The sequence below is a fragment of the Schistocerca serialis genome, chromosome 1 (assembly GCF_023864345.2).
Source record: "Schistocerca serialis cubense isolate TAMUIC-IGC-003099 chromosome 1, iqSchSeri2.2, whole genome shotgun sequence".
Lineage (NCBI taxonomy): Eukaryota > Metazoa > Arthropoda > Insecta > Orthoptera > Acrididae > Schistocerca > Schistocerca serialis.
The window spans coordinates 143,851,372-143,867,133 of NC_064638.1; positions in this window are offsets into that span (position 1 = coordinate 143,851,372).

Below are 15,762 nucleotides of genomic sequence, written 5' to 3' on the forward strand. Positions count from 1 at the left end.
GAGTCAGAGTATTGTTTGCCTGTTCATTAGCTTCAGTGGAAGGTAGAAAAGTTGATTACGTATAGGCACCACCGTTACCAGCAGTGAGACGATTTCATTGCGACCACCCCTTCTTCACCATCTGGATCGCTACCTGTTGGGTTCAGCTTTCTCTGTAATGGCTTAGGATTTTCATGTGAATTCAGTTCTCATATGCACTTTAAACGTCATGAATCATTTAAGCCCCGTTTTGCGTGTCGATTTCTCCTTTCACTAATTACTATTAGGGTCATTTCGGAAGTCGTGCGCATTCCGCTTGCGCGCCCGTTACGGTGGCGAGATCAATTTGAAATTTATTTATTTATTTATTTATGCGTTTATTTTACCTGGCAAGATTAGGGCCTTCAGGCCCTCTCTTACACCTAACCAGGCATACTCATATTCAACAAATTTCAGTGTCTACAGAAAATTTGGACATGTAACATGTTATACAGTATTAATGTTAAATAAAAAAAAATAGAGATTATAAAAGTAGTACAATGATAATTATAACAATCAAAAAATAATTATAACAATCAAGAATAATAAAAATAAAAATAATAATGATAATAATAATAATAATAATGACTATGTATATGAAAGTAAACATATTTTTCTTTTATGAGTGTCAGTCCTATTGCTAGTTGGGAATTCTCTCGTTATATTCTTGCAGCTTGTGAGTTATTCTCATCAAGCAGAGACATAAGACGATGGAATGGGGTGAAAGAGATATAGAAGAGGTAGCTAGGTTAGAGGAAGAGAAATAGAATGGTAAAATTCGAAGCTATGATGGAGAGGAGAAAGAAAAAGATGAGGGGGGGCACAACAATGGTGGCTATACCGTCCCTAATATGTAAGTCTTAAGTTCCCTCTTGAATGTTGAGTGGTTTTGGATAAGACGCAGATCACAGGGGAGCGCGTTCCATAGTCGTATGGCTGAGATGGAGAATGACACGGAGAAAGATTTTGTGTTATGTAAAGGTACAGCCAAGATGCTAGACGTATCCGATCTGGTATTGCGGTTGTGGAATGATGATAGGTGTTTAATGTGAGAAGATAAGTATTTGGGGCACCAGTGGCTAAGAAATCGATGAAGTAAGCACATCGTGTGGAGATCGCGTGCCTTATGTGGGCGTATCCAACCTAGCTGGGAGTATGAAGGACTGATATGATCATACAACCGTATGTTGCATACGTATCTAACACAAGCATTCATCACTAGCTCGAGGCATCTCGAATTTTCATTAATTGTGCCATGTTGAACTACATCACAGTAGTAAAGATTAGGCAAGACTAGTGTTTGGACTAATTTTTGTTTAACGTGGGTTGGAAATATTTTTCTAAATTTTTGAATTGCATGTAGGGAGGAGAGCGATTTCCGGCAAGCTGTGACTGTTTGTTCTTCCCAGTTTAGGTGTTCATCCAAGATTATTCCAAGGTCTTTTACTGTTTTTTGGTATGGTAGTTGGGTACCATTGAGGAGTATTTGAGGGACTGTTTCGCGAAAGTACCGACTGATTAACTTTGGATGAGATATAAGTATGACCTGGGATTTCTTGGGGTTTAGTTTCAGACCTAGGTTCTGTGCCCATCGAGAAACAGAGCAAAGATCTGCGTTCATACTCGCTACAGCGTCAGCAATGTTCTTGGGGCTTGCACTTATGTACAGCTGGATGTCGTCGGCATATAGATGGTAGTTGCAGGAGTGAATCACTGAAGAAATATCATTAATGTACAGTGAGAAGAGTAATGGACCAAGGACGGAGCCTTGGGGAACTCCAGAGCGCACGTTTTTCCATGATGACTTTTCCGACCCACAAATGACTTGTTGACTTCTGTTTTTGAGGTAGCTGTCGAACCAGTGTATTGCGCTGTTTGAGAAATTCAGCTGCTTCATTTTAATTAGTAATATATCAAAGTCAACTGTATCAAAAGCCTTGCTAAAGTCAAGCAGTGTTAGGATGGTAGCTTCACGTCTGTCCATAGCATGTTTAATGTCATCAGTTACTTTGATTAATGCAGTTGCTGTACTATGGTGCTTTCGAAAGCCTGAAATTCATGTGAGCTGTGGGCGAGACTTTAGGCGTGACGGTCGTATAAGTATTTGCTGGTCCACTTGGCTGTGTCGTGAGTAATTCACTTTGAAAATGGGAGCTGCGACCGAGGTAGGTCGGATTACACTTAGTGAGCACCGTTGCTGCATCGAAATCGAATCCATAAGTGGAAAGAACCAACGGAAATGTACAAAACGTTGAGAGATGTATGTAGGAATAATGTAGTGTATCGTATCCCAGTATCATGGTAGTCTGCTCGCTTCCGTGAAGGTCTGCTAAACATTGCGGACAACCCCAGAAGTAGAAGGCCATCACCTGCAACAGATTACACCTCTCAGGTTATTATTAATGCTGTTTTGAGACATGATCGACGAAAAACATGTGAGGAAATTGCATATGCGGCCAAAATGTTTGTCACTTCAGTTTATAGAATCATTACTTAAAAGTTAAAGATGAGAAAAGTCTCTGCCAGATGGGCTCCGCATGATCTGAGTGAAGAGGAGAGAGCAGGGCAGAAAAGAATCGCAAAACAGTAGCCTGAACGTTGTCGAAGGAGGACAGTTTCTGAAAAAGACTGTCGTACCTGATGAAACCTGGATACGAGGTTTTGAGACAGAACTGAAGTCCCAATCGTCACAATGGAAACTTGCCGACTTTCCATGCCCGCGAAAATTCCGCCACCAACAGTGAAGGTGAAACTACTAATGATCTTAGCGTGGGACACGAGTGGAAAAATACTGTTGCTAAACATAGAGTGGTCCAGCGTAGTCTGTAACAGGTTCGTACTACAAGATGTTTGTGCAACATGCTTTGCCCCACAGAATTTATCAAAGATGACCTGACGTGCTTGCAGCCGGTGTCCTCATTTTGCACGATTATGCAAGACTGCGTATTGCGAAAAATGTTCGACAAATATGGATGGGAAATATTCCCCCCCCCCCCCATCCCCCCCACCTCACAGTCCTTATATGAGCACACCAGGCTCTGATTTGTTTCCCAAATTGAAACACCAAATCTGTGGGAAATGTTTTCTTGCAACTGACCAATCAGACAGCTCAACAACGTAGGTGCACTATCTGGCGAACAGATATTTCCAAAATGTTAGGAGGCTGTCATAATCAAAAACGGCGTGTGACGGTAGTTTGTAAAATAAATTACACTCTTCAGTTCTGTCTTACAGCGTGTAGAACTTTTAAAATGACCCCCGTATATCTATATTTCAGTAATTTTTCTAGTCAGTGAATTCGCTGTTCTCAGCTATTTGTTTGTAAATTCTAAAGAATATAGAAGAATCAAAAAAAAAAAAAAAAAACGTTAACGTCAGATTTAATTTCTCCAAGAAACTGATTCTATCACGGCGTAGTAACCTGGAATACATAGCAGATTTCCGGCCGGGAAAGATTTCATTTTGCAGATTCTGATCGGATGGCAAATTTTCATATGCCTATTTATCTCTATCGTGTCTTAGAAACCGACGTCATAGAACAATACAAAATACTCAATTAACAGGGTTGGAAAAGAGTAAACTCTAAAAACCGTTAATGAAAAATGTCACAAGAGATACATATTTATAAATTAGAACGCCCAGTCTTAACTGCGACACGATCAAGGCTGTTACCAGAGTCCCAATGGTTTCTAGATGTGACACTTTTCTCCTTCTCGTTTTGGACCGTTTCCAGAAACAAATTCAACGTTCGGTTAATGTGTTACAGTTGTTTCACATCAAGTGCTTGGTACGTGCGCTGATTCAAGTCACTGTCTTTTACAGCTTCCAAATATTCAATGCTAAAGGCAATGGACAAGCTTACATCCATTTCTTCAGCGGATTAATTACTTTCATTATAATGCTGGTGTGGGCAACTTTCATTATGGTTCGTGTCATAATCGTGATCTGTGCTATTTCCGTCTAGTGACTCTGAATATACGCACTCTAATTCAATCATGGCAATTGATTTCATTTGAGATTGGTGCATATTATCTCCTATGGTTGTGCCATGCCTCTAGAGCCTTTTTTTTTCAGTTAACAACTTGCTTGCTAGCCGACCTGCTGCGCGTTGCGTATGGAAGTCTGCATCTTCATCTTCCTTATTGTGATAGATGCTGGAAATCGTTTCTCATGGTAATGTTGAAACTGTCCGTGCGTCTCGACAACACAGCTATAACGTACTGTTCTTGTCGACCAGTAGCCAAGATTTCATCTATCTATTCGTCCTATCGCTGGTCTCTTCTATTCTAGTCAACACTGCATTACTGCCGGCCAGTATATAAGTCCACATACGTGTCAAAAGGTTCATCATTCGCGAAATTAATTGGTGATATAGCTGAGGTAACTGTGATAGAAATAGGCTTCCTGTCTTCCATTATGCGTGTAGCGCTTCCTGCACCGTAAACTATATCCATCTGGGGCTCCACAGTAATTACAGAATGGTTACACTCCATCGTATCGGTTCTCTGTAACCAATGCAACAACATAAATTGCACTTAATGCATAGTATTTTTAGCCTCTCTACGGAGTATTTTAAGCCTCTCTACGTGGATCGCAAATCAGCTTACATAATTCAGTGCTGGTGAGTACCACAGTCGAGCAAGAACCACCTAGCTGTGATCCGAAGGTCAAACGACAACCATACATAATCCAACGGACAAGGTTATTGCCAACTGTCAACAGCAACAGCCACAGATTTTGAAAAGACATCCGCGAGAATCAATATAAGTAATGACACAGTACAGGATCAAAATTAAATGCATTAAGAAATCGTGGAAGTACGCAAAATTCACTCGGTTCTGTGATCACAGAAACTGACATAATACGAAACATATCAAATACCGCAGAATACTACAGACAAAACTGTAATACCCTATGACGGACACCCGCAAATAGCAAATTGTAATTTCTGATAAACCCTTACATTTCTTCCTTGCTTTTAATGATTTAGTCAGCTACCAGGGTGAACAACGGTATAAAATTGTGTTCAAAATAGAAGACAGTGATATGCTAAGCTAGGTGTCAGAGACACGCAAGTTTTAAAAGATCTGTAGATTTGTAAACAAATTTTCTCAATCTAAGCAGAGATACGTTTAGACTCATTCAGATGGTGAGATGGGAATTTATGTCGCAGTGGTTAAATAGAGTTTTTTCTGCTAACAAAATGTCTGGCACACTTACACTTCATTCCAAAGACAAGTGTCTGTCACTCTTACAAATGAGGAATTCTTCCTTTGATGGCTCAAACCTCAGAAATATTATTTTATGTTACGGAGATGTGTTCAATTACCCACCTAGTTCTTTTTATCTGTAAAATTCTACACTTGTGGATAAACGATGTTAACGAATCTACACAGTACAGAATCTTAAGCAGCTCAAGGAACAGGAGTAGTTAACAGACAATTATGACCATCAAATTAGGAAGAATTATAAATGTGGTATTATTTGGCAAAAAGCAAAACATTTCCTTCAAACAATACACGTTAACGCATATTGTTCTCAAGGTCATATTTCCTAACACAGAAGTTGCCGTTCTGCTTTTTGTCAAACGTAAACATAACGAGAACCGTGGCTGAAGTCAAATTATAAAGTTCATAATTTAAAACATAAAACAACCAATTAGTATTGCTTAAAAAATTATTTAAATCAAAACGTTATCAGTTTCGAATTTGCTGGAAATCCACCTTCAGATGTCGCTTCCAGAATTTCTTGGTTTCTTGATGATGTTCCTTTTGTAGTCATTCCTGGTTTTTGTACTAAGATAAACAAAAAGTTTGACGTTCGTTTTTTGACGATCACCGAAACATACTTGAAAAGATTTTAGTTAATAATCATGAAATGTGGCGAAAACTTAGGTGGTGTATATTTCCGTGTCACGAATTAGTCGTTTTCTTGTGTTATACATTTTAAACTTTCCACGTTTTGGGACTTTCAGTATGTGACTGCTGTTAAATTCTCTGAAAAATGCTTGGACACACACTATTTTACGTTTTGTGGAAGCACACACACTCATTGTTTACAAAAGTTAGCCCAGCAACACGTAAGTAACAAAAACATTACCTTCAAAGACGTTAGAGCAGTAAAGTTGTTAAGCTACAGGCGCTGTAACGACTATGTGACCACAGTGAAATATATCTTTGTTAGAGAGCTGAAAGTAATTGAAAGGTCTAAAAGGTAAAAGAATAATACGTGGAAGTTGGCACTACAAGGGCACAGTAAAGTAAACTATCGCCCATGGCGCAAATAAAAAGTGCGCTGCATCGGAACAAATTCATTCGTATTGCATGCCACGAGAAATTAACACGCTACAAAGACACTGGTGTTGAACAATCACACACGAAACTTAGCAACAACTAACATACTAAGCACACTTGGTCGATGGGTAAGGACAAAGCGTATCGGCAATGTAGCACGTAATACGTGAAATTGACTAGATTAAAAGCGCGAGCCTAACTAAGAAAATTAATAATTACCTGCTCGACATGAGGGCGCTGCTTTACTCACACCCTGAATTGCACAAAGCAACCTCCATTAGAGCAAGTGGTGTTCCAGAGCGACAGGCATACTCACACAGGGGGAACAACAAGAGTGACTCAAAAAACTAGCATGCGGGCATCCGTTGATGACAGGGCCTCTTTTCTTTTGTTTTTTGCCAGAATAGGGAGGGATAGCCAATATAATGCACACAAAAAACCGGAAAGGCTTATACTATTACTTTTTATTTCATCCTATTTTTCATGTATGAACTGTATGTAAAACACCCCTGTAAACGATGCACCTGAGTTCTCACTTTAAATTTAAGCATTTATGTGAGTTTATCGACTCCCAAAACCTCCTGTCTAATCGCTGGACTAATTTCGTCCGTCTGATACTTTTGTAGTTCGGAAGTTTTGTTATCTCTTGTAGTTTTTTATGTAAATGGTAATTTGGTTTCCTTAACACAATAAGAACTTAAAGTTATTCTGCCTTTTAATTCTAACAAAAACCAAGTCACTTTCATATGATTTTTAATTTGTATGATGTGATATCAAAGGATCGCTGCTGCAGCAGAGGCGTCGACATACATTATTAGTGGGCGTTAATGACCAAACACTTTCCATGTTCAGTAATTACTTTCCATTGCGTCTTATGCAATAACTCCCTGAGATATTTGGACCGGTCATTTTATTTGAAACTTACAGGATTTTCACGCAAGTTGTGCAAAGAATGATTCGGTGATTCGTCTACTAAAAATAACGTCGTTGTGCAACCTACACCAGTCGAACACAGGACTCACGAGCGTTTAAAACTTTTTAATGGTGGCTAATTTTCTTTACATGTTGCATTCTCAGCATCACGACGAACTTGAGACGAAGCATAGGCTATATTACCGCGCTGAGCCGTACGTAGTGTGGACGGCAATACACGCAACCACCGTCTGGTGACACCGACCTCTTTTTTTCAGGATTTATATTAAATCATTCAAATTGCTGTTTTTAGACCTACTTGAGGTTAATAACATGCCAGCCTCCGGATTTGTAGCCTGCTGTGTTAGAAGACACTTATGCAATCGAAATATTTACATTGGTGTTGCTATAATCTGACCCAAGGTAGTTTCTCCGACCTACCGTGCTACATTAAAACGAAAAAAAAAAAAAAACTTTCGCCCATACATCCAGATCGTGCAGACTAACGTTCAGCTGGACGTAAGGGATAAAGAGAGGGGTTGCCGATCTCAAATGAAATGGAACTGCACCGCCCCCCTCTACCCTTTTCCCAAGCATCTATGCAAACTCAACTAGACAGCAAAGACAACAAACACTTATGATACTAGCAATTCGTGAAATCTCTCGAAGGCAGGAGAAAAAACATACCCTTTTCGGCACATTGACACTTGGGAAAAATTTACGCCTGAACTTACATTTTTATCTTCGTCATAAAGACCTGGAACAAGCAAATTTTTCTTTTCACTATAACGACAAAAATATCATTGTCATACTACAAAAGTCCTGAAAGGATTAAACAGAAAAGACTAAGTATTGCCTCAGTTGAGCTGCATGATGACTGTGTAACGAACCAAACATTAAAAGCAAGATTATCGGCTGCTTAATTAGTAAGAAATGAAACAATAAGTGCGCCGTCCGTAGTGGCCGTGCGGTTCTAGGCGCTGCACTCTGGAACCGCGAGACCGCTACGGTCGCAGGTTCGAATCCTGCCTCGGCCATGGATGTGTGTGATGTCCTTAGGTTAGTTAGGTTTAACTAGTTCTAAGTTCTAGGGGACTAATGACCTCAGAAGTTGAGTCCCATAGTGCTCAGAGCCATTTTTGAAACAATAAGTGCGAAACTGTAGTTGTGTAGACTGTGTAATGAACAAAACATTACAATAAAGTATTACAATTTCGCTGCTCGTGTAAAGAGAGAAATAATAAAAGCGAAAACAGTCAATAATTTAAGTTGATCGTGTGAAGAAGCCAACTTTACAGTTACTTGGACACTATAAGAAACAGAATACCAATAACAAAAATATAATATCAATAACTGGTCATTATTTATCTAAATAAGAAACGAAACATAGGAGACACTACTAATTCAATGAACTAAAATGTAAATGTGCACTTAGCGCGTATACGAAGATTAAGCACGTGTTTTTGAAAACTGGCACAAATTCCAAACTAAGAGAATATTTTTACAAGACATAGCATATATCGATACAAGTAGGAAAAACAGGCATATTATTGCAAACACACGTGATACATAACATTAACAATAGTTTTGGACTAGGAGACAAACAGCAATCACTTCAAATAAGGTTTCACTTTTGACAAATTTTCATATGTCTTGACCATATTTTTATTTTTCCAACAACCTCATGAGTTTCGGCTTTACGTCGTTTTCAAAAGCAGTGTTATGTCAGTCATATAAAACTGTTCATTAGATACATTGTATCACGTCAGCATGCTCGATCACGAGACAAGTGCAAGAGCTATCAAAAGTGCATCCAAATGGCCGCATCACCTCACTGCATTTTCACGCAAATTGCAGGAAATAAGGTTTGTGATGAGGAAGGACTTTACAGCTATCAAATAATGATGAAACTTCATCGTAGACGACCATCAACTGTTAACTTTTATGCTCAACACTACCTGTTTCGATCAGCAGATCATTATGAAGCGGAAGCAAAGCGTAACCAGCTTGTCACTACAACATTTGAAGAGAATAATTGCGATGTAGCTAGAAAAGCATAGCTTCTGTTACAATAAATAATCTCCAAAGGACACAGGTATTTAGGGGCATAAAAATAAATAGCCGATGGCCACCGATAACGATGTTTCACATCTTCAGATAAGGACTGGAAGGAAATAGGAAATTGTTAGCAATTGTCTCAAACAGACAGAATGACATTTAGGGACAGAATATTTAAGAAGTTAAAAGACAAAAAAATGGTTCAAATGGCTCTGAGCACTATGGGACTTAACATCTATAGTCATCAGTCCCCTAGAACTTAGAACTACTTAAACCTAACTAACCTAAGGACATCACACAACACCCAGCCATCACGAGGCAGAGAAAATCCCTGACCCCGCCGGGAATCGAACCCGGGAACCCGGGCGCGGGAAGCGAGAACGCTACCGCACGACCACGAGCTGCGAGCGTTAAAAGACACACGGAAGCCAACACTATACCTTAAACTAAAGAAAAAATACTCAAATAGGATGAAGTGTAGTCGCTAGGATAACGTGAGTCCCTATAAAATATAAATAACTGAATAATGAATCTTACACCATTTCTGCACTGATGAGCAAAACATTATGACCACGCTCTCACTAGATTGTCTGTTCGCCTTTCGAAAGAAATACATCACTGATTCTGCACATCAGGGATCTGACAGTTTGTGGGTAGGTTGCAGAGGTATGTGGCATTAGCCCTCTATGCATATGTCATGTAATTCGCGTAAATAGCCGGCCGCTGAACTGCGTTCGTGGCAATGGCACGCGATAGCGATCCAGATGGATTCCATGGGCATTACAGCAGGCGAATTTGGTCGCCGAGACATCAACGTGAGTTCACTATAGTGCTCCTCAAACCATTGGAGCAAAGTTATGGTTCCTAGACACACACAGTTATACTGGTGTAAGATGACATCGCCGTAGGGGAAGTCATCAAGCATGAAGGGATGCAGGTGGTTCGAAGCTGTCACCGTGTCTTCGATTACTACTACATGACTCATGCAAGCGCAGGAGAATGTCTTCCATAGCATAATACTGTTCCCACGAGTCTGCGTCCGTGATGCGGTGCACATTTCGAGCCGCCTTTCACCTCGACGGTTTGCGGAGAACACCACCGTAGCAAAAATATGATTCGCCTAAAGAGCTCACACGTTTCCATTGAACTACGGTAGAATTTAGATGGTCCCGTGGCCACTGTAATCGTAACTGACGATGTCAACATGTGAACACATTGGGAAAGTCCGCTCTGGAGCGACAAGTTCAACAGCGGAAGATGAACGGTGTGCTCCGAAACACTTGTGCATGCACCTGCATTGTGCTTTCAGCAGAGATGCCACAGATCACCATCCATCCTACTTTACAAAGCAGACAAGCCTCCGAACGTTCTGCGAAGAGTCATGGACGTCCAACAACTTAGCGCCGAGAGGTAGTTTCACTGTCCTACCTCTTTCCGCATATGCTCACGACAGTAGCACGTGAACATTCGACCAGTTCCGCCGTTTTCGAGATACTCGTTCATAGGCTCTGCGTAATAATAATTTGCCCTTTGTCAGAATCGCTGGATTTCCTCATTTGCAGTCCATATCTTCGCTAGGGTGATCCCCCATCCGTACCTACTCTGCTTACATATTTTTCTTACCGCATTACATGCCTGTAACGCCACCACGCGGCATCCATCGTCACGGTGGACAGTGGTCGTAATCTTTTGGCTTATCAGTGTATTTGGAACCTCTAAGCACAGGAACACTCATAGCACCACAGCTGAGGCAAAAAGTGAGTATTTTATCACAGTAAAACTTGGGTACGATGTAAAGAAAAAGGATTCGAAGTTTAGGTAGACGTCGACTTAAAGGTCTGTACTGCAGTGTCTTCTTGGTTGGCGGGCATGGGGGAAAGTTTCACTGACACGACTCCCTGAAGTCAGAGACCATCATAAACGTAAAAATGAACACTACTCACAGATTACGCCTTGCCCCTGTTCCAATTGGCCTCCGGTGCAGATTGTATACCAGTCAGGTTCCTCTCAGAGCATGATGATAAAATAGCTCCATATTTAGCAGTTATATACAACCACTCGCTCACAGAAAGATCTGTACCTAAAGACTGGAAAATTTCTCATGTCACACCAATACCCAAAAAGGTAAGTAGTAGTAATCCGCTGAATTACAGGCCTATATCACTAACGTCGATTTGCAGTAGGGTTTTAGAACATATACTGTATTCTAACATTACGAAGTACCTCGAGGAAAACGATTTATTGACATATAGTCAGCACGGATTCATAAAATATCGTTCTTGTGAAACACAACTAGCTCTTTACACTCATGAAGTATCGACAGGGGATGTCAAATTGATTCCATATCTTTAGATTTCCAGAAGTCTTTCTACACCGTTCCTCACAAGCGTCTTCCCACAAAACTGCGTGCCTACGGAGTATCGCCTGAGTTGTGCGACTGGATTCGTGATTTCCTGTCGAAAAGGTCACAGTTTGTAGTAATAGACGGAAAGTCATCGAGTAAATCAGAAGTAATATCCGGCGTTCCCCAAGGAAGTGTTATAGGGCCTCTACTGTTCCTGATCTATATTAACGACATAGGAGACAATCTTAGTAGCCGTCTTAGATTGTTTGCAGAGGATGCTGTCATTTACCGTCTTGTAAAGTCATCAAATGTTCAAAACGACTTGCAAAATGATTTAGATAAGATATCTGTATGCTGCGAAAAGTGGCAATTGACCCTGAATAAAGAAAAGTGTGAAGTTATTCACATGAGTACTAAAAGAAATCAGCTAAATTTCGATTACGCGATAAGTCACACAAATCTGAGAGCCGTAAATTCAACTAAATACTTAGGGATTACAATTACAAATAACCTAAATTGGAATGATCACATAGATAATATTGTGGGTAGAACAAAACACAGACTGCGATTCATTGGCAGAACACTTAGAAGGTGCAACAGGTCTACCAAAGAGACTGCTTACACTACGCTTGTCCGACCTATTCTGGAGTATTGCTGTGCGGTGTGGGATCCGCATCAGGTGGGACTGACAGATGACATCGAAAAAGTACAAAGAAGGGCAGCTCGTTTTGTATTATCGCGAAATAGGGGAAATAGTGTCACAGACATGATATCTGAGCTGGAGTGGCAATCAATAAAACAAAGGCGTTTTTCGTTGCAACGGGATCATCTCACGAAATTTCAATCACCAGTTTTCTCCTCCGATTACAAAAACATTCTTTTGATACCCACCTACATAGGTAGAAATGATCATCACGATAAAATCAGAGAAATCAGGGCTCGCACAGAAAAATTTAAGTGCTCGTTTTACCCGCGTGCCGTTCGAGAGTGGAACGGTAGAGAGACAGCATGAGCGGCGCGGGATTAGCCGAGCGGTCTAAGCCGCTGCAGTCATCGACTGTGAGGCTGGTCTCGGCGGAGGTTCGAGTCCTTCCTCGGGCATGGGTGTGCGTGTTTGTCCTTGGGATAATTTAGGTTAAGTAGTGTGTAAGCTTAGGGACTGATGACGTTAGCAGTTAAGTCCCATAAGATTTCACACACATTTGAACATTTTTTTTTGAAGAGACAGCATGAAGGTTGTTCATGCACCCTCTGCCAGGCACTTTATTGTGAATAGCAGAGTAATCACGTAGGTGTAGAACTGCTGCCTACAGGGCAGTGCGACGAGCGATCTATGATTGTGGGATGTGTGACCAGCCTGTCACCAATCTCTCCAGCCGTTACTGTCAGTAGGTGAACGCTGATGATGCCGCTGCTTCATTATTCAAGCAGCTCTTCATTTGATCTCATAAGGCCTAAGCAGATCCCGTACCAAACCTTCCTACCTCTGAAAAATCCGAGGACATACTGGTAATCGAACTCGGGTCCTTCGGCACGACAGTTTGCGACGCTAACCATTCGCACATGAAGAGGATAGCAAAAACTTTACAGTGTGCTGGACAATACGTCGAGCCATATTGTTTTATCATCAGCATTTGCCTTGTTCTCTACGTAATACGACAACACTTGGCAATGAGTAAATCTATGTTCAGATTAAAGACATCATTGTTTTCTACATGAAACGTATTCGCAGTTGCGAACATAGACAACCATATGCTGTATAATGGAATGACAACAACAAAAAATCAATGCCGGATAGGGACTTGAACTCGAGTTTCACGCTTATCGTGACTGGGCTTTCGGTGCTCGCTCCATGGCCAGATTCAAACTATCTTACGGTGTCAACCATCTGCAAAATCGTATTTACCCGTCGACACCTGACAGATGACATAAGTGTTATTGTGAAAGTCATGAACAGAATGAAGCTTAACCGAAAAAAAACCGTAAAGTATACAGTTTCTGGGATTAACGTCTCGTAAAAGCGAAATGTGTTGGCCCCAAGGTGGTCAAATGGTTAGTGACGTCGACCATTTTAAATACGTAGGGCGGACAGGTGGAAGGCTTTCTTGGTAATATCACGTACATGTTATTATGCAGAAATAGGAACATTTTATTGTATTGTATGTTAACCGGGGGCCTAGAAACGATGGGGTGGCTCCGTCCCCGCCAGAGCCGCAGTGGTCCACAATCCCACGACGACTACCTCAGTCCACTTCACCCCTCTGCCGCCCCACACCGAACCACTCTTTCAGGGTTATTGTGCGGTTCGACCTCCGGTGGCCCCTCCCCCCCCCCCCCCCCCTCCAGGGAACGTCTCACACCAGACGAGTGTAGCCCCTATGTTTGCGTGGTAGAGTAATGGTGGTGTACGCGTACGTGGAGATCTTGCTTGCGCAGCAATCGCCGTCATAGTGTAGCTGAGGCGGACTAAGGGGAACCAGCCTGCATTCGCCGAAGAAGATGGAAAACCGTCTAAAAACCATGCCGGCTCACCGGACCTCGACGCAAGTCCGCCGGGCGGATTCGTGCAGGGGACCAGGCGCTCCTTCCCAGTCCGGAAAGCCGTGCGTTATAAACAAGAACATTGGCTGTGTTCACTACAAGAATATCTGCAGTCTCTGACAATGTAACGTGAGGCTTGTCTCGCCTACGTTCAGTCTGTTATCTCTCATGTTATATTTTGGGACAGGTTTGTGCAGACGTCAGTAATATTCTCAGCACAGAAAGGGTTCGTGTGACTGATATGCGGTCTTCGTTCGCGAGGTTGGTCGAGTGTCTCGGTATCCTAAGTCTGCCTTTCCTGTACATATTCTGCCAGAATAAAATATAACACCCCCAAGAACTGTGTTCCGTGACACCATTGTATAATACGTGCGTGCTGGTGGGTTGTGAGTCATTTGTCAGGGCCATCGGCTACCAGATGGTGCTCAGGAGGTCTCTCAGAGCGCCTCTGTTTTGACTCTGCAGCAAGTAACTGGGCTGAGTTGGGAAGCGACAGTGTGTGCAACAGTTATTCTAGGATACAATCGTGCACAACCAATGAGTATGTGGCCCTGTTGAACTGCTTCGGCCATTTGAACACGGTTGCACTGTGGGTCTGCGGGAAACTGGATGGACGTACTAACAGACTGCTGCACATGTTGGGCACGATGTATCGGTGGAGTGTCGCTTCTTTCATTAGTGGCCTATGGAACATGTCCACACCTGTAGGCCATGTTCTGGACGTCCGCCTAGTTCAGACGCACATCAGTACCAGGGTAGTGTACGAGCAGCGGTGGCCGACCAGACATCACCCAAGGACTAAATCCGTTCACATGTTGCACCTGTCGTGTCATCAGGAGTCATATGGAGTCGTCTCCTTTCAGCAGGATTACGATACCGTGTGCCTCTGACCAGGTGACAACTGACACCACAAAACAGCTGCTGTGGTGTCCTGACAGAGTTGATTGAAGAGTGGAATGGCGTTCTGCTGTTTCCAGTGATGAGAGCCGGTTCTGTATGTATACGAGGGCTGGCCGTGCACGTATAGGGTGTAGGCCTGGTGAGTTGCCTAATCCAGAGCGTATTCGTCCACGACATAAAAAGAACCAATCCAGAGCGTCCATGGTTAAGGGCCAACAGTTACAGCTCGCAATCGCATCTGGTGTTCCTCCAGGGCGAAGTAACCAGTGCCCGCTACACTGGACGGGAAGTTATCCCCGTTATACAGCCATTTCGTCAACGGGAGGGTTGTGTGACTCTCCAGCGGGACAATGCACGTTCACATGCGGCAGCTGCTACGCAACATGCTCTTCGTGGCGGACAACATCTGCCGTGTTCAGCAGCATCACCAGATCTCACGCCAATTGAACATGTACGGGACATGATGAAGCGGCCCTTACTCGTTCTGCATGACCTGCTAGAACTATTGCCGAAATGCAACAAAAGGCGCAAGATGGTTCCGACAATCGATTGCAGAATGGCATCCGGCACCATTATGATCGTTTGCATGTGAGAACACACACCTGCGTTGCCACCAGAGGATGTTGTACTGCTTGCGGACACTTTACTGTGGCATATGTGTTTAATTTGGTCTGATTTTGCTATCATAATGTAAAC